The sequence below is a fragment of the Pavona decussata genome, unplaced genomic scaffold (assembly GCF_977016875.1).
Source record: "Pavona decussata unplaced genomic scaffold, jaPavDecu1.1 SCAFFOLD_90, whole genome shotgun sequence".
NCBI lineage: Eukaryota > Metazoa > Cnidaria > Anthozoa > Scleractinia > Agariciidae > Pavona > Pavona decussata.
In genome coordinates, this window is record NW_028145507.1 from 326,594 (window position 1) to 346,952 (window position 20,359).

General features: G+C 37.9%; 1 long non-coding RNA gene across 1 annotated transcript; it reads right to left on the reverse strand.

Annotated features, from left to right (window-relative positions):
• Positions 1 to 794: 794 nt before the first annotated feature.
• Positions 795 to 17,047, reverse strand: LOC146474292 (uncharacterized). Its single transcript, XR_014866180.1, has 3 exons — positions 16,947 to 17,047; positions 10,069 to 10,226; positions 795 to 1,313 (listed from the first exon to the last, which is right to left on the reverse strand). It is a non-coding gene; the product is annotated as an uncharacterized LOC146474292 (long non-coding RNA).
• Between the last annotated feature and the right edge of the window lie 3,312 nt (positions 17,048 to 20,359).

Consider the following 20,359-nt stretch of genomic DNA (forward strand, 5'->3'; position numbering starts at 1 on the left):
TTGATCATTGATCCGCGTTCACAATGAATAAATGAATGCATTCTTTGAAACGACTAATGGGTTCAATTTTCATATAATCGATCCATTAATAGGGTCTAGGGGGGTACACTTGACCTGGTTCGACTGTAAGCAAAACTAGCTATGCCTTGATCTCTTAAGAGATTTGATATTGCAGTCTCCCTTTTTCTGGGAAAACAAATTGACAAGCAAACTGTGTCTGCAGCAGTGGCTCCCGCAAGATTCTTGAGTTTTCCCAAATTAACCAAAATACACAGTAAAGAAAGAAAAATCTTAGGCTTCTCAAATTAACTTCTTTTTACATTTGAATCGTTAGACAAACAATTTCCGATACAAAAAGTACAAGGCTACATGCATTTATCACGTATAACAAAAAATAACCTTGAAAAATGAAAATTGCTAAAATTCTGTGCATGTTGATGTAAACCGCTTGCATACCAAAATTTAATTTCAACCAGGTTATGGAAGTTAGTCAATGTTTACACGAAAGCACTTCCCAAACACAGCTACAAATTAGCAAAGAAAAAATAAATGACTAAAAGAAGCCCAGTCAAAAGATTTCTTGCATTTGCTTTTAGAAGCAAAAACTTTCAAACACACAATAAAATCTTCTTATCAAGTCCTTTTTTCAGCGGTTGAGTATTTTTCAGTGATGTTTCTTTTCATTTTGAACTCTAAAAAAATGTACGTTACATAGGCGAAAAAATATTTCTTGAAAATTTGTTACCAGTGTGACATGGTGCCATTTTCTGTTTGTAAAATCCAACCCCATAAAACTCACAAACATTCAGTCACACAGAAGACAGATTCTGATTTGTTTAACTGTCTTCTAAAGGACTGGTAGCTCAAAAGGACAAAAAGCACCTAGCAGGGGGTGTAGAAGATTCTGTGTTTTCCTTGCTGTACATGTGCATGGTGTATTAAATGGTATAATAATTTACTATGCTGTGCTTCCTCTCAAAAGCGCTTTTGAATATTTTTTTTGGAGGTTGGAGAATGCCGCTTACTTTTCTTATGCCAACTACATGTATGGGCTTTTCATTCACATATGTAATAACATCAAATTACCAATGGAATTTGTCCTGTGCTACAGCCCATATTGAACACCTGTAACATGTTCCAGTGACAACCCTTATCACATGTTACACGGGAAGTATGCATTACTTCTTTAAAATAATAATTATTATTGCTATAAAAAAAAATTATACTTGCTTAGCATTTGTTACGTCCATCATGTTAATGCTTGGTCTGCCAGTGAAGGAACACAATAAAATGCATAATGGTGGCAGCTTTCACTGAAAAAAAGAAAATAACAGGATTATGATTATTATTATACATGTATTATATGTTCTAGGAGGTTCAAAATAACACATCTAACCCCCCGGAATTTCCATAGCTATTTTATTTTGCTCTCCTTACAAATATTGAAACACAGCCGTAAAAATTTAATGTATAATGTGCAAAATTGTCTTCATTTCCCTATCACAGTTCCCACTCCACAGCAATTACAGTATCACTCAAATGTAAGTTTGATGCTCACGAGAATTAAGTATCGAGGAGTCGCGTCAATGTGATTCACTCAAACGTTGACTCGATCCTCAATACACGTGAGGATCACTGAACGAAACATTCATGATTACTCATAGTTATGAGAAAACAATTTATTTCTTGAGGAATGAACAATAGCAGAAACAAGCGCAGAAACTAAAAAGTCCATTGCAATGGATCAGGCACTCTGGCATCAATTTGTCTTTGAAATGCTTAATTACGAAAGAAACAATAACTTGGTCTCTTCTAGTCGCTGCTGCAAACAAGAAAACTTTCAGAGACTTACCCAAAAATCCCAGAAAATGCCACAAGTGAAAGAATTTAGGTAAAATAAGCAATTTTACAGAGTGGTATTATTAAAATTTCATGGATTCTGGGTAGAATGTTATCGATCAGATCACTACGAATGGAACAATTGAAAATTTGCATAACAAAACGCTTCAGGCAGGTTGATCGCCAGCCTTAAAAAATGTAAAGTTCAACTAATGTTTAAGGATCCAAGGCAATGCCTTGAGTATAAGTCTAAGGGTAAAATTAGGAACTGAACTTTGCAACAAATTTCATTCGGGGTCCAGTGTCAGCGAATAGATTGATTCCCCAAAACAATGAAAAACTATGTAATTTGCAAATGAAATGCAAAATGATAGCCAGAAACTGTTATAACGCTCAAAGCATTTCAATGCATTTCTGCATCAGATATCTGTTGGATTAAGGCAAAAAAGCAACTTAAGCAAAATTAATAGCCCCTTCCAATGCTATGAAATGATGACAGAAGCTTTTGTTTGAATGTAGAATTGGCATGTACAGTACCGCCTGGAACTATTGACACATCGCGACTAGGGCATACCTAGTCTTTACCGCGGGTAGTGGCTGCGCACCCGTACGAAAATGTTGGGCCTAACATTAACGTAACTTAGGCCTGAATTTTTAACCTGACAAAAGCCTAAATTTTTGTGGAATAACCTTAACCTTTTTAAGCGTCGTGTAAGGCTAAAAACAGGACCTTAACTTTTTAAGGCCTCGAGCCTGATTTTTGTAAGGCCTTCCGAGACTGCATTGCGGATGGAAGAATTACTCAAAAATGATTATATTTTAAGGCTTACAGTTCAAAAAATGTAAGGCTTAAAAATTAATTCGCAAGGCTTGAAATTTTAAGGCTTAAAATCGTAAAAAAGCATTGCTGATGGGTTAAATATCATCATGACTTCGTAACCTTCACACGGCTAATGTCGATAATAAGCAAATTATAGTAGTTGACACTTGAGCTACATTATTAAAACACAGCAGTCCGCAGTAAAGTTGTTTCGCAGTACATAAGTTTATTTATTGTTATGTGTACAGAATAAATTGGAACACCACACGGCGCAGTCTGTTGCGCAGTGGAATAAGCTAAAATAGTATACATTTTGACAAGTTGAGAACCACAAAGGTTAACGTGAACTAATTTATGGTTCAGAAGCTAGGATGCTAACCGGGAATCACTTTGACGACCTAAAATCGTAGTTTTTATATTATGTGATTGTGTTGCTCACCTCAATGATTGGAACGTTCTTCGATATTCTTTCCCTAATGTGGAAACGTGGACTAAAATACAACTTGCAAGAGTCATTTTGTTGTACAGCAGACCAAAGAAGCCCTCAGAGCTCTCGATCAGAGTACATTTATCGTGGCGAACTTCAAACGCAGTCGGAGACAATCCGAAGGAACAGGTGTTGTTTACAAAACGGCCGGATGCAGCTCTTTGCTTTAGAAAAACAAAACATAAAAACTGTTTCCCAAGCTGAGAAGATACCTCGCATTGAAAACGTTCCCGCTCTTCTAAGTCAAATTACCAACGGTCGAGTTTATTTTCAGGACAATTTTTGTAACGCGATCAGGTAAAGGTAATTCGAAACAGGTTCATGACCTTTGGCCAATGAGATTAAACCCGCAGATGTCTCAAGAGACCTTTTAGACAAAATTCCAACACGCACGCGACTGTCAGGGAATTGGGAGAAAAGGCGCCATACATTTCTCGAAATCGTATCTTGGAAATATTTTTCAGTGCTTCGTCGCGAACATTCAAAAAAGCAGCTTGATTTTTCACCTCGGATCGAGTAAGTGAAATGAATCAAGCATAGAAGGCAACATATGCTACAAAATATCAGGATTGAATTTGATCGTCTAAATAATGTTCATTTTTAGTCGATTAACAAGTTGCGATAAAAGGTTGTACAGGACTGATGAACGGAGAAAAAAAAACGCGTATATATTGCAGATTAAGCTTTTGATGCACAAAAAAGCGAACCATGAAACCTGTGTTAAAGACTGAACGACACGCAGTAAAGAAAGATTCAATAATGTCGCGAGTTTAGTGCGGTTAAGTGTGCCCGGCTAAAATGATTATGACTGTGAGTTTTACGTGAGTTTTCTACTTCGCGATTTAGGTTCTGTAAGGTTACTGTTAGGCTAGATAATTTGGTTAGTCACAGTTATTTATATACGGTAAATACATGTTAGGCTTTGTTGGGTAAATAATAAGGTTACGAAAACACTGGGCTGTCGACCAGAAAAAAATTGCGCGTTGTCAGGCTGCCGTTTAGTCTAATTCTAAACCTAACAAAACCTTATTATTTTGGGGTTTTAATCAATTAACCTAACAAATTCAGTGTTAGGCTTTTGTTAGTTTTGTGTAAGGTCTCGGTTCACTAAATCAGGCTGAGATCAGGCCTAAATATGGCTTTGTTAGGCCAGACATTTTCGTACGGGCGATCCACCTAGGTGAAAAAGCGGTTGTTCCACGGTGAAGACGAGGTACAGTTTGCCGCGGGAGAAAAGACCAGGCGTGCCGCGGGAAAGAACAATGGGGACTAGTTGCATTTCTAAAATAAGTGTTAGCATGAGTGAAGACATTTATACTGCAAGTGTTTGAGGTGCGAAGAGTTGGTGCTTAATCGAAGGAGTAATTTGAAGTCAAAATGGCGTTGGATAGTTTGCGTATTCAAATACTAAAATCCTGAATCTTTAACCCGGCAAATGTTTGTATTCAGTCTTTTCAGAGATAATAAAAGTAACTAACAATCCAACACTAGAAAGAAGCTTGTTATCTCCAAGGGTATGTTAAATACGCAGTAAAATACGTGTATGTTGATTTACATGCTTTTCAAAACACTCGGTGTACAGTGCAGGCCAGAATTAAGCGAACTATGCAGACGCGTTTTATACGCAGCAAAAACGCGCATGCGCGTATTTTTAGACGCGTCTAAATGTGCGCGTTTTCGCCATTGTCATTCATCGCCGTAAGTTCTCTTTGTGTGGTATTGTCAAACAAAACAAAAGACTTCAACGGGTTAACGACAAACACAAAATTAGCATTTTATGAAATCAACGAGCGACAGCTATCATATTTCGAATCTTATCCGCTTCGTAAACACTGGTGGCTTTAAAAACAACTCCCAGCCGTTATTGAATATTCACCGTGTTATAGAAAATATAAATCTAAGCTAATAAGTCGAATACTACTTGTTCGAAATCAAAGCGCTCTGTGCGCGAACTCGTGAATAATAGGTGAGTGTTTCGAGTTATGCCTTCACTTATTTTAAAAATGACACGCACATTGTGACTCGAAAGAGAGCGTTTCGAGGTTTCTTCGAAGGGGTGAAAATGGCACAAGTTGGCTATAATTGGAAAGGCACTGTGGCTCCCGTGTTGATTGAATAAAAAAGCATCCAGTTTTCCTCACAAGAACCTCCGTATAGATCGTGTTGTTGTCGAATGACTTTGATACATGTGCAGGAATTTGGTTGCCTAGCACGTGACTGAAATCTTCCCGATGATATCAGCGTGGCAATTTCTTTCTACGTCGAAACGACGGCTTCTGTCAGTGTTTTACAACATTAGAAGACGCTTTCAATCTTGCAAAAGTTGCTAATATGGCTTTATCCAAGTGAACGTAAATATAGTCATATAGGAATGCATCAAGCGTTGCGGTACTCAGTAGACACTCAGTGTTTTACGTTCAGTTTAGGCTTGTTCCGGGGAATCGATCTTATCGCTCACACTAGACCGGGATGAAATTTTGCAAAATTGAAGTTTCCTTCTTTACCCTAAGCCTTTAACCAACGGAATTGCCTTGGATCTTTAGCGTCAACTGAACGATTACATTTTGCGGCCGGAGATAGTAAATGCGTGAGGTAGAATGAGGGAAAGTTCACGGTAAGTCAGCAAATCTGAACCGAAGCGCGCGAGACGAGCGAAGTCGGTTGAAAATTATTTGGTGGATTGACTGATTTTATTCCGGGTCGTATAAATTTATTTGGTTACTCTACCCACAAATACTGTATTATTCTCGAACTATCCGAATCATCATTGCGGCAAGGAATAAATAAGAATAGCCTTTAGAAATATAAACAAACAAGTTAAATTCTTTCACGGTCTACGTACGCAGAGCTCGTTTCGCAAAGTACAGATCTTTAAATTTAGAAACACTGCATTCCCGGCGTTTTATTCCTCTTTTAGCTTGTCACACACAGCAGTCTGACTGTTGCAGTCTTGATATCTTCAATTCTTCAGATTTTATTCATCATTTCGTTTCGTTTCGCAAAATACAGTAAGCCTCGCGGCAAGTTTTTTTTTCTTTAAGTTCTTCCATGCGCTCAACAACATGAAGTTGTTCTTGCGCCGAGCCGGTTCTACAAGAAAGTCGACAAGTGTAGTCATACTTTGTCAAACCCTTCTGAAAGGCTTTTCCCAGGCAATTCAAAAGAACAATGAAAGATCAACAATATGAAAACAATGAGCTAGCTCATACATACTAATGCGTCTGACTAGACGCGCATCTGCAGATTTTTAGACCCGTATACGCGTCCGCAGCAGACGCGTTTTACGCGTATGTTTTGGTTCGCTTAATTCTGGCCTGCACTGTAACTTAACAATTGAGACTTCGCTGAATTGTCACAAAAAAATCCCTTTTTACGCGGGATGCCCTGAGGGGCATACCGTGTCTAAAAACGGGCTCCGTATCTTTTTTTTCATGGTAGCCACAAATCTGTGCATTAATTTATTCATTAAATTCTGCCCTCTCCTACTAGGGATGTATTTGTTGGCTTCACACTACAATCTAAGTTAGTTTCAAGTAAGCACTTGATTCAAGTACACTTGAAAATCTCAACTCTCACTTTAGAAAACTTGGCTTCATACCTGGTGACAAAGTATACACTTAAAGCACAAGCTGTCAATCATCTTTTGCGGTAAAATCAGAAACGCGATTGCTCGCCGGAAAATCATGGAGCCTTTGCAAGGGAAAAACGTTTTATGTAAAATTTTTTCTATATTTTAACTCAGAGAGTTTTAACATTACAGAAAATGCATAGGTACTTCATTGTTTACGGGTACTTGGCGACAACATAAAAGAACAGGCGTCGTCTTCTGCATTTGTCGAGAATGGTTCAGCAACGTGGTTTTCGGCAAAGAAATCGTCACAGGGTTTGGGCATGGCCTCGTCCACAACGTTCAACGCTTTGTGTGATTTCGTACGCGGAGTCCTCAAAGTGCGAGGCGTATCTCCAGCCATCCATTTTGATTTTTTTTGGATTGATTTTAGTTCACGGCAAAATGTTTATCTGTCCTGGCACCGCAGCACGTGACTTTCAGTTGGTTTCCCTTTTCTTATTGGTCAAGTACGTTCTCAAGTGTGGTGTTGGCCATACTTTGAACTACGAACGTTTCCATGGTCACTAAGTAAAGTTCAAGTTGGTAGGTTTTACCCCTTCACACTCAAAGTAGGTTTCAAGTGCACTTAGATTATACTTACAAGCTCTAGTGTGAAGCCAACTATTGTTCTGATTGTCTTCAACAAAAGCAGGCCAATCAAAATCCATTCTTTTCGCAAGGGAGGGGACCCACTCACCGCAACTTGTGTGACGTCAAAGCATCATTTGATTTATTCATTAATCTCAGATTAAATTTGTGTTGCCATATTGTTAACATGTCGTGGACTCAAGTGTGTCATTTTCAAACGGAAAATTAAACATTTTGAAGCGGTAAATCGAAAGAATAACTTCTGAGAAGCACTCGACATCTAAAATGGTGGGAATTGGAGAGTTCCTGGCGAAGGAATCGTGCTTTGTTTGACAGTCTTAGACCACGGTGGGAGAATGAAAAGAGGTCATTGAGCAGCTTACGTTATCGTAATGGAATTACCGAAATTTCCGGTGAAACCCTATGTAACGTAACACAAGGGAAACAACGTAACGCGATCTTCGTGACTCAAACTTTTCCATTAGTAAGGATAGTTTTATAAATCTGCAAAGCATACAGTTGGAATAAATGAATCAGCTGCAGCATCACGCATTTATGCCAGTATCTGCATCTTGTTTAATTTAGTTTTCTTAATTTGTTCATTTCGATACAAGTGACGGAGGGCAAACGTGTTGTAACATTTAGCCGTAATTTGCATAGGAGCAAATTTGATGTTTGTTTTGCACCTGTGGGAACCACCGCTGTCGGCTTTTTTTTATAAGTGTCCGACCGAACAGCTGCTAAAAACATCTCCTGAATTTTAGAGCAAGCAGTGTTCTAAAAGATTGGTTATTGAGAATGAATATTATTCTTGTTGCAGTGCCAAGTTCATTTTAAAAGAAAGAGGTTTAAAATAGACTGTAAACACAAGCGACAAAATTTGCTAAGCCGACACAAAGGTTTCAAGTTACAATAACATCGTCACGTGCGAACATGTTTTATAATCCGTAAATTTGGTAGGTCCGTTTTTGTTTTCTTTTGCTTCTCCCAACTCAAAATTGAAATTACTTGGCAAGAAACGCAAAGTAAAGCGCGGACTAACATTCTGGAACGTTGCTGTGTTGCATCAAACAGCTTGTCACGTCAGGAGTGACAATGTGTTGGAATTCCAATTATTATTCGTCGTTGAGCTGAGCGACACAAAACATGCTGAAATATTATTTGTTTTCAATTTATAAATGATTTTAAAATGTCCGGCAAACGGAACTCCACAGACTGTGTCGAAAATTCAAGTTTGCTCGTTTTTTCTTAAGCAAATCTGCACGCTTCGAAGCTTCGATAGTGAATACGCGCATTGTCCTCAAGAAGTCTTCAAGAATTTTGGGTATACCAAGGTTTGAGATATTAAATCAGAATCTTCCTCAAAGGATTTTTCAAATGTGGTCAGATACCCGAAAAGGGATTCTCATTTTCTTCAAATGGTTCAAGGGCCGAAAATGGTATGTGTATCGCACATGATCGTCCTCCCTAGTTAATGTTTTGCCATTAGAAGTTGACGAACCAAAACACAAAGGAGACAAAAGCGTATTCAAACTCTACCGCGTCTTTTCTTTACTGAGGTTTCACCTAGCTGAACTTTCCTGCGGCAACTTTGGAGCCATACCGCGACGGAACCTAGGCAAAAAAGCGTCCTACTGCAGGAAAACCGAGGGAAAGCCGCGAATAGGCCCCGCGGCAACGACGCGGCAAATGGGCCTATAGTTCTAGGCGGTACTGTATGAACACACAGGGAAAATTTTTAGTCACATGCTAGGCAACCAAGACTGTTCCTCGGCGCGCAATACATCTTGGGTGAATGTGGGCCTTTAAAACTTTTTTATTCAATCTTTAAAGGAGCCAAACCAGAAAAAAATGCACACTTTCATCTTTGCAGGACACAAATATTTTCTTCCATTTCACTCATCCATCAGAGTACTTTCCAGATTTCAGTTGTCCGAACAAAAAATTCTCTCACCCAAAATGTTTTATTAGTCAATATACTATCGAAACAATTGCAGTATATGGTTACACGTACTAAAACAAAAAACACTTTTGGTCATTAACGTTGTTATGGATAGACGTGGGTAACATCACGCATGTCACGTGAATTTTGAATTTTGAAGTTTGCATGATAGCTGTGGCTGACAGGCTGAAGAAAAATTTAAACCAACAAAATTTAATAACACCTTTTTCCAACAAAGAGAAAATCAGCCATTTTAAGACAAACAGCAGCCTGACATTTGCTTATTAATTTGGCATTGACCGTTTTAAACTGCAAAAATATGTAATTATCATTGACGTCAAATATGCAAATTTAGCAGTGAAATATGAGACACATGGAGAATTTTACATTTGTCACCAAAACAATGTTGCTAAAATATGAGATACATTACTGGTTAAAATGAGTTAATAATCTCGACTCCATCCTCACAAAAATCTATTATTGACGATCAGACTCCAAGCTGGGACTGGTTTGCTGACCAGAATCAGCAGAAAAAAAGGCGACTAAAATTGTCACAAAGGTTGCGAATTTGGCAAGTGTTGTGGTGTTGAAATAATGTAATGCTGAGAGGTCTCTACATTAATAATTATTATTAGATCCTGACAAAATGAAAAAGTTGGACAGCATACCCGAAACAATATTCATTAAACCAGTTTCCTTAGTTATTTCAGTTGCTCATGCCTTGATTTGTTAACAGACAACAACCACTCAAAAAATATAATGAAACTTAAAAACCAACTTACCACAGTTATAGGATTGATCCCATCCACAAATTGAAAATGTTTCGTATATGATATAAGCTCAAGTCTGGTTTCTTCAACAATAGCAGCAGTGCACACTCACTGTTAGCGTTCATGGGAAGTTCATCGTGATGTCACAAAGTTTGGTCTTTCTCTACAAACTAAATAATTATGGATTTAACACAAAAAGTGAGTTTCCAAATCGGCTTATATATGAACTTAAGCTCAAAACAAAAGAAAACAATATTACAGTATATGTGCCTATTTTGGACAATTTTCGCATTTATCACAATAACTTACCACACAAGGGCGGGACATTTCTAGTGTATTGTTCCTTCCTTACATAAACACATCCTAAAGATCAAGATTAGCTGATTGAATACCTGAGGTTTCTCAGTAACTGTGAAACCTATTGTAGAAGATGAGTGGCCTATTCTCGGACAGGTAGTCCCTATTCTTGGACGGTCATTCTTAGATGACTAACCCTTTAAGCCCTAACAGTGACGAGCATCAAATTTCTCCCGGTAATATCAATACTTATCCAACCTTCGAGGTCATGAAAATTAAGGATATAATCACCCAAGGTGAATTTTCTTGAAATTTTTCAAACTCATTAATAATTCATAAGCCCATTGACCTATCAAATGGTTGATAATACATCACACGCAGTGACTTTATATTGACAAACCTCCTCTTTATTAGTATGCGGTGTTTTATCAGCTGATAAAACACTGCCATTAGTATGCAGTGTTTTTCTCCTATGCTAATTTCCAACTCTATATTTCTATTGACACACGCTTTTCCAGGAATGTTTTTGAAGCTGTTCAAAAACCTTGCAGCACGTGTTTTATCAGGTCTGAAACCACTCTGCTGCGCTTCATGGTTTAAAACCAGATAAAACACTCCTGATCATTTTTAAACATTACTTAATAACTTCTCTTGGCTTGGGGACAAGATAGGAGAGTTTGTTCTTTGATATTAGGGGTTAATCAACTTTTCTGGAAAAAATCCTCTTCACCATGTTAATATACATCTTGTTAAAGAAAAACTAAGTAATATTGAAAGTATATGCTACCTTTTTTCCAGACTAAAAAAGCATTTTAAAGTCAGTTTGGGTGAGGCCTTCCTCAAGTATTAAAGCTAAACAATCTGTTATAGAAGGTTTTGTGAGAAAATTTTTTTGCCATGCATCGCATGTTATCTAATTCCAGATTATCCCAGAATTTTATTTCATACATAAAATGAGCCGTTCAATAAAACTTGTGGCTCATGAGGAAAAAAGCACCTCTACCATCCCCCTGTGGAGGGGTGGTGGTGTAGTGATAAGCGCGTCGACTTACAATGGGACGATCAGAGGGTCGTTGGTTCAAGGCCAGGTTGGTCTCTTCATTACTGTGTTGTTGGGTAGGATTAAGTTGTAAGAGTTAATGATTGTAATTAATAGCGCATGGTCATTGGCCACTCAGAACCGGTGACGTCATTAGGACATGTGCTCAAGTTCACTCTCGTGTCGGACAATCTCTGTTTAGTTAGGCCTTGAAACCCTACCCCCCAACCAAAAAGGTGAGGGTCAATATTAAGTTGTTAGTCTGTTCATCTTCTGTCAATAAATTGTTGAACCCCATCTTGGTGTGATAGTAATTTCCTTCGACAAGAAACTTTGCTCCACATTGTCTCTCTTCACCCAGGTGTATTGTTAGATGATAAAAATTGACAATGATGAAAAATATTTACAACGCAATTATTTGGGGTTAAAATAGTTAAAGGAATTTTATTTGGTGTTTGGACTTATTACAAATTATATTTCGGTGTTGGGAATATCACAGAAAAAGACCAGTTGACTCGTTATGCAGCTCTCTAGAAATAATACCTCGTGGTTCGACTTAGATGTTCTTAATGTGTGATTAATGTATAAATTCTCCTGTCATGAATTCGGTATGAGCAGCTGTATGTTTCCACGGAAGCACTTGTGTTCGTAAAAATATTTTCAATTAAGTTTCCTACAAAAGATAACACCTTGTTTACCTTACTTTTTATAAGTTTTTCCTCAACTTGACCTTTCGACGGTTTATTCCAGGAATTGTTACTGTTCTTATTTTTAGTCAATTTTGGTAGATTTTCTTGGGTTCTTTTACCGAATTCATGGTAGTTGATGTTCATTTTAAATATGAAGATATCTTAATAATAATGTCCGTAATATAAGGTGTTTTTGAAAGTAAATACTATGGTCTTAGAGTGATTGTGAAGATAAATATCTATTGTTGTAATTTTGCTATTAGCCACGTACTGAATATATAATTCGAACTCTAGATTTTGTTGACCATGTACTCATTTAATTTATGGAAACTTTTAACCAATCATCTTCGATGAAGAAGGCTAACACCTTCAACGCATCGACTTCTTGTACAATTTTTGAACAACAACTTTTAGTGTTTTTCAGATTATCTTTGTGAAACTTTATTGTATAAGTCTGAACCTTGTAATTTTTATATTGGTCTCCTTGTTTTGTATTGACTGGACAACCCAACCTTCGCGGTGATATTTCTCTAAAAAGATGTCTTTGACTTGACTAATAGATCGAAGGCACGGATGCAAATAAGTTTCTTGCAGCCAATCACAGAAGGCTTGCATAAGATTTAGTTTGCGTTAAGCAGATGGTTGTCGAGTCAGTATAAAAATGGGTGCCATCTAGTTTTAGTAGAGAAGTGATTGTTGAGCAGAGTAAGCTGAACTCTTGTCAGAGTAATAAAGAGAAACAACTGAAAAAGCTGTTGGATCGTTGTTGAAGTTAACCCAGCTAATCCTCCCCAAAAGTTCCTACAACAGTATAAATGGGTACCGGCGACATACTGCTGGGGGTAACCCTGTGATGGACTGGCATCCCATCCAGGGGGGAATAGCAATACTCCTAGTTGCTGCATGCTACAGAAACCGGGTTAACCTCCGGCTGTGTTGGCCACTTAGGCTCATAGTGCGACTTTTTTTTTTACCATCCCCCTGTCGGGCTCAATGAAACTTCATACAACTTGTACTTGCTTGGCGGAGTTTCAAATCACAAAACTTGAGAAAAAATATATAGCCAAGTTTTGAATTTATCAGTACAACTTGTTTACCGGTTGTATTCACTTAAGGGGATAAATGTTCCTCGAAACAAACAATGTTAAATTAAAATACAGTACCGCTTGAAACTATCGGACCATTTGCCGCCATTTTGCCTCCGCCGAATCGCAGTTTTGATGTGCAGTTTCACCTTGGCAATGAAAACCGGCGGTTTGGCATAGGTTTTTCCGGCTAATCTAAGCCGTGGTAAAGGACAGGATGCGGTCGGGTTTGAATAGGCTATTGTTCACTTTGTTTTCAAGTTCTTCGAGTGACAACAAGTTCTACAATATGCAAACTGTTGGGCTTACGGAAGCTCTCACTCGGAAGGGAAATAATCAAAGCACTATGTTCAAGTGAACTCATGAATTGAACTGGTAAATGTAACTTACAATATTTTGGATTATGCCTAAAGTTATTTGCTTAATGTACAAAATGATTAAACTTCATTCGCAAAGCAATGCAAAGGTCAGCCAGGCGTAGTCAATTGATATAAATAGATATCGGAAATCAATTGATACAATCGATATCAATCGGTGATTGATATCGATTGAAATCAGTAATCGATAACAATCGAACTCACAGAAAGAATTTATTATTGATTATTGTTGATTGAGATAATGGATAATAATTATTGATAGCAATTGACAGTAATTGATAACAATCACTAATCCCAAGGAGTCCTTTGAGGAGAATTTGTTTCAAACATATTAGATGGCGTTACTATCTAGTAAACAATAGAAGCCCCGCATTCAAATGGTAAAACATTTTATTATTTCAGCATCTAGTCCAGCCAGGGTCAGGACGAAAAACACTGAAAATTACTTATTTTACATGTGTTCTTCTTAGTCAATATTTATGGAGCAAAAGTGATTACTTTTGTGCTGTTGGATTATTTTTTATTTCTTGCTTAATCTGTGATTTATTATTACGCTTCTTTCTTATGCAATTAAGGACGGTGCCTACTTTTGCTACTGCGCAGAACGTTCTGCGCATCTTGAGATACTCAGGATTCCTATGGGTGATGCCTAGTAATACAGGAATATTTTTGCACGGTTTAAAATTATGCAGAGAAAGTAGAACTCAGCAAGAGTTCTTGGTATCCAAAGTAAAAATTGAGGGTAACCATGCATTTTTCAGAGATAACAAAGCTTCAATTTGGAAAAGAACACCATATATTGCTTTGTATTTTACGGCTTTTTAGAATAAATGTTGCTCGATTATCTTTGAAAATTGCACGGTTACCCCCAATTTTCTTTTTGGATTCCAATAGCCCTTGCTAAGATCTCCTTTTCCCACATAGTCATAAACTGCGCAAAAATAGTTCAGTATTAGTAGGCACCCTCCTTACTGAGATTATAAAAACACTGATTTTGTTGTTTATTTTGCTTTATATTTACGGTGTTGTTATAGCGCGACTAGAGGGTTGCACACCCCTACTTTGACCGCAACTTCCTCTTCTTCTTTGAACCACGTTGAAGCTTAACATTGATAAAAATATCAAATTACTTCTGTTATTGTTCTTGTTCTTCTAGTATCAGCTTGTTGACATTTGCATTGTATATATCCATGATTGAATGACTCAATAAAACCATAGAAAAAACATAGTTTCCGATAAAAATCAACACATATTTATTATTGATAACAATCAATAAACCAATCCTTATCAACTTCCAACTCACAACTTTTTTCTTTATCGATTCCTATCGAGTGGTATTAGAATTAGTATTGATTGTTATCGATTATCGTTTTATCGATTGACTATGCCTGGAGGTCAGTGAAAGGTGGAATGCTAATCCATGAAACAAAAAGAGAGCATTTCCAGGTCTTCTTCAGAAGGGCTTAAAATGGCACACGTTGGGCATAAGTGAAAAGGCACTACCACTCCCGTTGTGGCTGAAAAAACAAACTGCAAGCATCCAGTTTTCCTTCCAAGAATCGCAGTAAATTTTTTTCTTTGCGTCCTGTTGTTGCTGGATGAAATATGATACATGTGAAAGAATTTGAATGCCTAGCACATGACTGAAATGTTCACAGTGTTTTCAGCGTAACAGTTCCTTTCTACATCCAAACGACGGCTTCTCTCAAGGTTTTATAACTTCAGAAGGGGCTTTCAATTTTGCTCTTTATCTAAAGTAAATATAAAAATAAGTTAAGCGAGCGTTGCGGTACTCAACTTGCGTGGGCATTTTTCAGCATTTACGTCTGTTCCAAGTGAATCCATCTAAATATCGCTAACACATGATCCCAAATGAAATTTATTGCAAAGTTTTAGTTTTTCAAATTTGTATTAGATTGGTGATATTTGGAGAAATTTTCAGTTTGTTTTCGTCCACATCTGTGCCGTAATCCGACTGAATATTTTGAATGCAAATGGTGCAAACCTCGCGATCTCGATCAGTGTCACTCTTATATATGGCATTGCGCACTTTACATCAGGAGGCTAATTAAACAAAAATCTTTCTTGACTGTGTGGCATTAACAGCAAGAATTAGACTGAAACTATTTCTGTTGCTCCGTGATTATTGCCTGTAGCGTGACAAAAACTAAACAAGTTCCCAATATAGGAAAAGAAACTTCAGTCTACAAAAAAAACCTCAGTCCACAAAACAAATTGTTGGTCATTCGGCTTTCGATTTGGTGGGTCAATACCCTGACAATAGTAATTACAGTCAACTCTCTCATAGAGACAACTTCTCGTAAGCGATCACCTCCAGTAAGTGACCACATTGTAAACAACCGTTTTGTTTCTCGGTTAAATACTGTGTCAAGAGCTCTCTCCTAAGCGACCACCACTCAAATTTCTTAAGGGACTGCGACCACATTTAGGCCAGAAAATTGACATATTCTTCTGTTTTCTGTTTCTTGTAAGCAACCACCCAACCTAATCGCGTATGATCGTTAGTAAATAATTACTCAGAAGTGACAAAAGTTTAATTTTAAATGTTGCTACCCCAGACTGCTGACAGATAATTATAACAGTGGCCTGTTCCAAAATGTTATACAAAGTTTCATCAGAAGAATGAATAGATTGTCCAGGCACAATTCAACTTGAAATGTGCCAGTGGTTTCAATAAGGTCATTTTTTATGTAATTAATCAATCAATCTAGTATTAAGCTTGTTTTGTTGATCTTTTCCATAAGCGACCACTTTGTCGTGCCCCAAGGGTTGCCGCTTACGAGAGAGTTGACTGTAGTCCCTACTGTGTTTTTACCGAGGCATTGTCGTATCTAATTCATTGCGGCTTTTGGTTGCTTTCATCTTTGCTGCTGTCGTGGTTTGCGTCCCACCGCGGTGAATTCGCGGAAATCACGATAGGCAAAGACGAGGCTTTTACAGTGTGCAAATGGTCTAATAGTTTCAAGCGGTACTGTATTTTGCCGCTTATGAAACTGTCGTTGAACTTAAAAATGCGTTTGGCCTTCGCGCTGTCCAAGAATATAGGCATACCTCACAAAAATATAACAAGCTTTAATTTTCCCGTGTTCTTGCTCGAAAATGTGAAACAGTTAACCCTAAATTGGACGCAAACCTTGTTTTTTTGACTCAACGAAACCGGTCGCAAAGTTAGCGAAAGTAGACTATAAATCAATAACTCATTAGAACCTAAGCTTATCTTACGGGTTTTATTTAAGGTCTACGAGGAACAAACGAAACATAAATACGTAAAGTCCGAAGAGGTGCATCCGTGAGATAGGCACATACAGTGTAACCTACTGTACGGTAATCCGTTGTTCGAGCACACTTGTAAATATTTGAAGATAACCTGACTTATACGTACCTGTGGGTGTCCAAGAAGTCTTTGAAACAAACAACCGGCTGGTGATAGCTGGCGAATAACTGCCACTGTTTAGAGCCACCAGCTTCGGACTTGTTTCCCGCGTTCCCGCGTTTACTCAAGGCCAGTCTACTACCGCAGAGCTTGCTGGGCAATCTCGTCTCCAGAGCGCACGCGCGTTTCGGGCGCCTGTAAGTCGCCTGCAGAACAATGGAACCCGACAGGAAGTCAACCAAACCGAAAAGCCCTACAACCAACTTCTTTGTTTTGGAGGGAGATTTGAAATATCAAACTCGGGTTTTGTAATGTTTATGTGTGGCTGTGTGTGTGTGGTTTTATTTTATTGTTATTATTGAGTTTTTTTTCTATCACCTGTATCGCCTCCTTTTACCCTCAAGCACAACCTCGTTCCCAGGGCCTTTTCCCTACCAAGCTAAGGAAAAGGCCCTGGGAACGAGGTTGCCCTCACGCACACAAATTTAAAAAAAAAAAAAAAAAAAACTCCACTTCAAAGTATGTGTAACAGTTTCTATAGCCGAGTAAACATCATCCGTCTTAGCGTAGGAAGTTTACTATTACTGTCCGCATAGGACAGTAAAACACGGCAAATTGCAAGCAGGTTAAAAACTGATTTTAAAAGTACTGTCGCCGTTGGAAAAAATGATTTTAGGAAAAAAATCATTATATCAGTCAGTTTTTGGACAAAAAGATTAAGGAGAAGGGTATCGTTAAAGCTGTTTGCAACGTAAACGTAGTAGACACCGGAGGACATTGGTGTCGTTTCGACTTAGTCATGTCAAGCATGTTATTCACTGCCGGTGAGGGTAATCGTCTCAATAGCCAGATTTTGAGAATGATGTATTATTTAGTAAGTGATACAGGCATATTCGGAAAAAAATCCGAGTGCTCACTCAGATTTTTTTTCCGAGTATGCCTGGGTCACTTACTGAATAACACATCATTTTCATTTATTGACCATGCAGGCTTAAAATATTCCATCACATTTATCCATCGCGCATAGTCAGATTTTGTTCTCATTGTTCCATTCCATGCAAAAATGAGAACAATTAGTTAGTTTTCCCAAAAGATAACACTTTGAGAAATTCATTAAATTTATATTAAATAAGAAGTGTAAAAAAGTAGTGGTTGAGGTTACTTCAGAATGCGATGAACGCTTAATCTCAAATTTAATACTACATACAGCTTTGAAATTTACTTTTATGATTATAGAAGAGGTTTAAGAATAAAGACTTTTTCGCTATTATAATTAGTTGTAGCATTCTTCTCTGTAAGAAAGTTAACACAATGTGGCAGTGAAGAACCACCCAACTTTGACCAGTCAAAAAACAGGTGTAGAGATACTGAAGAAAGCTGGACTTCGAAATGCAGGGGTACGTTAAAATCTTTGCATTTAATCATTTCCCACACGTACTTAGAACATGGTCACACCCACTCAGCCAATCAGTGCCCAGCATTTGTGTGCTCTATGTCCAATAAACCCCATTCAAACCAAAAAAAAAAATGTTTAATTAAACCAGGTTTAACAAAATGAATTCGAAAATTGGAAACAGAAAGCTGAACCATTGGCTTAGATATAGTATTCAAGTAAACTTTAACTTAATGCTTTTAAGTGTGGTAAATCTGAAGTCAACAAGGATCCGAAAGCAGATTTTATGAAGGAAACAATTTTTTTAAAACTGTGTTTAACTAAACCAGGAGCCCATGACTAAACAGCTTTTAAACGTGTTTAAGCCTTGGTGTGAATGCGGCATTAAATTACGTAAAGAGGCGTGGGCCGTTGAAGCACAGGGAAATTGTGGGGTAGAATAACTACTCATTAGTATCCTCTATATAGAGCATACTAATGCGTATATAGAGCACGTGTACAGGTACGACTTGCCATCACCTCTCATGACTTCCAATATGAATCTTGTAAGCCAGTAATTTACCTCTTCCACGGGGGTGGTGCCCAAATCAACTGGCACGGACCATACTCATCTCAGTCCAAGGGTTTCAATTTGTATGTTCGGTTTTCTGCCCAGGCTCGATAGACGTTTACCGACCACGCGGTACCTTGTCGAGTTTTCTTTGGAATTCTGTCTCTTTCTCTTTGCTCAATTTCGTTCACTGTGGTAGGCTTTTGGAAACTTGCACTTTTATCAAATCCATCCCCCAAGCACTCGGATATGTCTACGCTCTTAAAAGCAAGTAATTCTTGAGTTGTAAGGAAGGCCTCAAGTTCCTCGAGCTCTGTATACTGGCTCATAGCCGGAGCAAATGAGCCCGGCCAGCAAAACAACAAAGAATAAACAAAGCTCCAAAAAAAAGAAAAGCATTGTTATGCATAAAATTCTACCAACATTACGGTGATATCCAAAACAAAGTAACAACGTGATTCCCAAGTGTGATTGACACAATTAAAAAAAAAAACGCTTATAAATAGAATCTGCTTAAAATATGGTTTCTTCGCCGAAATGACCGTGTTCTGAGACGGTTAGACAATAAACGCTCGTGTCCTATTGGACTGAAAAGCGCCTCTCGCATTAGATAGAAGTTGGCTCGTAGCGCGGGTATGAGTATACTCGAGGCACTAGGGAGTTTGAGAAACGAGGACGGCGCTGGCAACGAGAACGCCACAAAACAATGGGATTAATGAGCGAAAACAATCGCTTTGCACGTGCGTTTTACATTTTGGTACATTGTTTTACCGTCCTCTGCAAAACAACAACGCGGAGTGAAATGACCAAATTTTATGTTTTCTGGAGAACGGGAGCGTATGACGCAAAATCTTCTTTATTTTTCCTTACTTTGACATCGTTCATACTAATTTAGTTCCTGGAGAGTTCGCCAGCATTTTCCAAGTTAAACAAATTTTAATGATTGCGAAAGAGTTACAAAAACGAGAAGTTACATTTTTAAATGACGTTCTCGTTACCGTTGCCGTCCTCGTTTCTTAAACTCCCTACTATCTCCCATAGAACACTCTCGTTCATTACATAAACCCTTACATAGAACACTCCGTTCATTTTCTAGCCTTTACATGCATATACTGGAAAAATGCACTGAAGTATTGGAGAGGAAGCCTAAAAAAAAAAGGGCTTATGAATAGTTATGAATAGCTATGAATATTTATTCAATCATAAAGTACAGACGTTATGCTTGGAGTTTTCATCATGATAACCAAACATACTGTACACTGAGATTAAATACTCTGTTAATATCATTTTTCCCTTCAGCTGACAAAACATGCAAATACTCCATCGAAGAAGGATAAGATAAGGAAACTGTGGGTCCCCTTTCTGTTGAGATTTCCAAAGCAATTATGCTATTGCAAAGTTTCATCATGTTAAGGAAGGCGAGGTGGTGGATGTAATTCCCTACCAAGTCTTGTTGATCTACCTCATACTAGAGAAAGC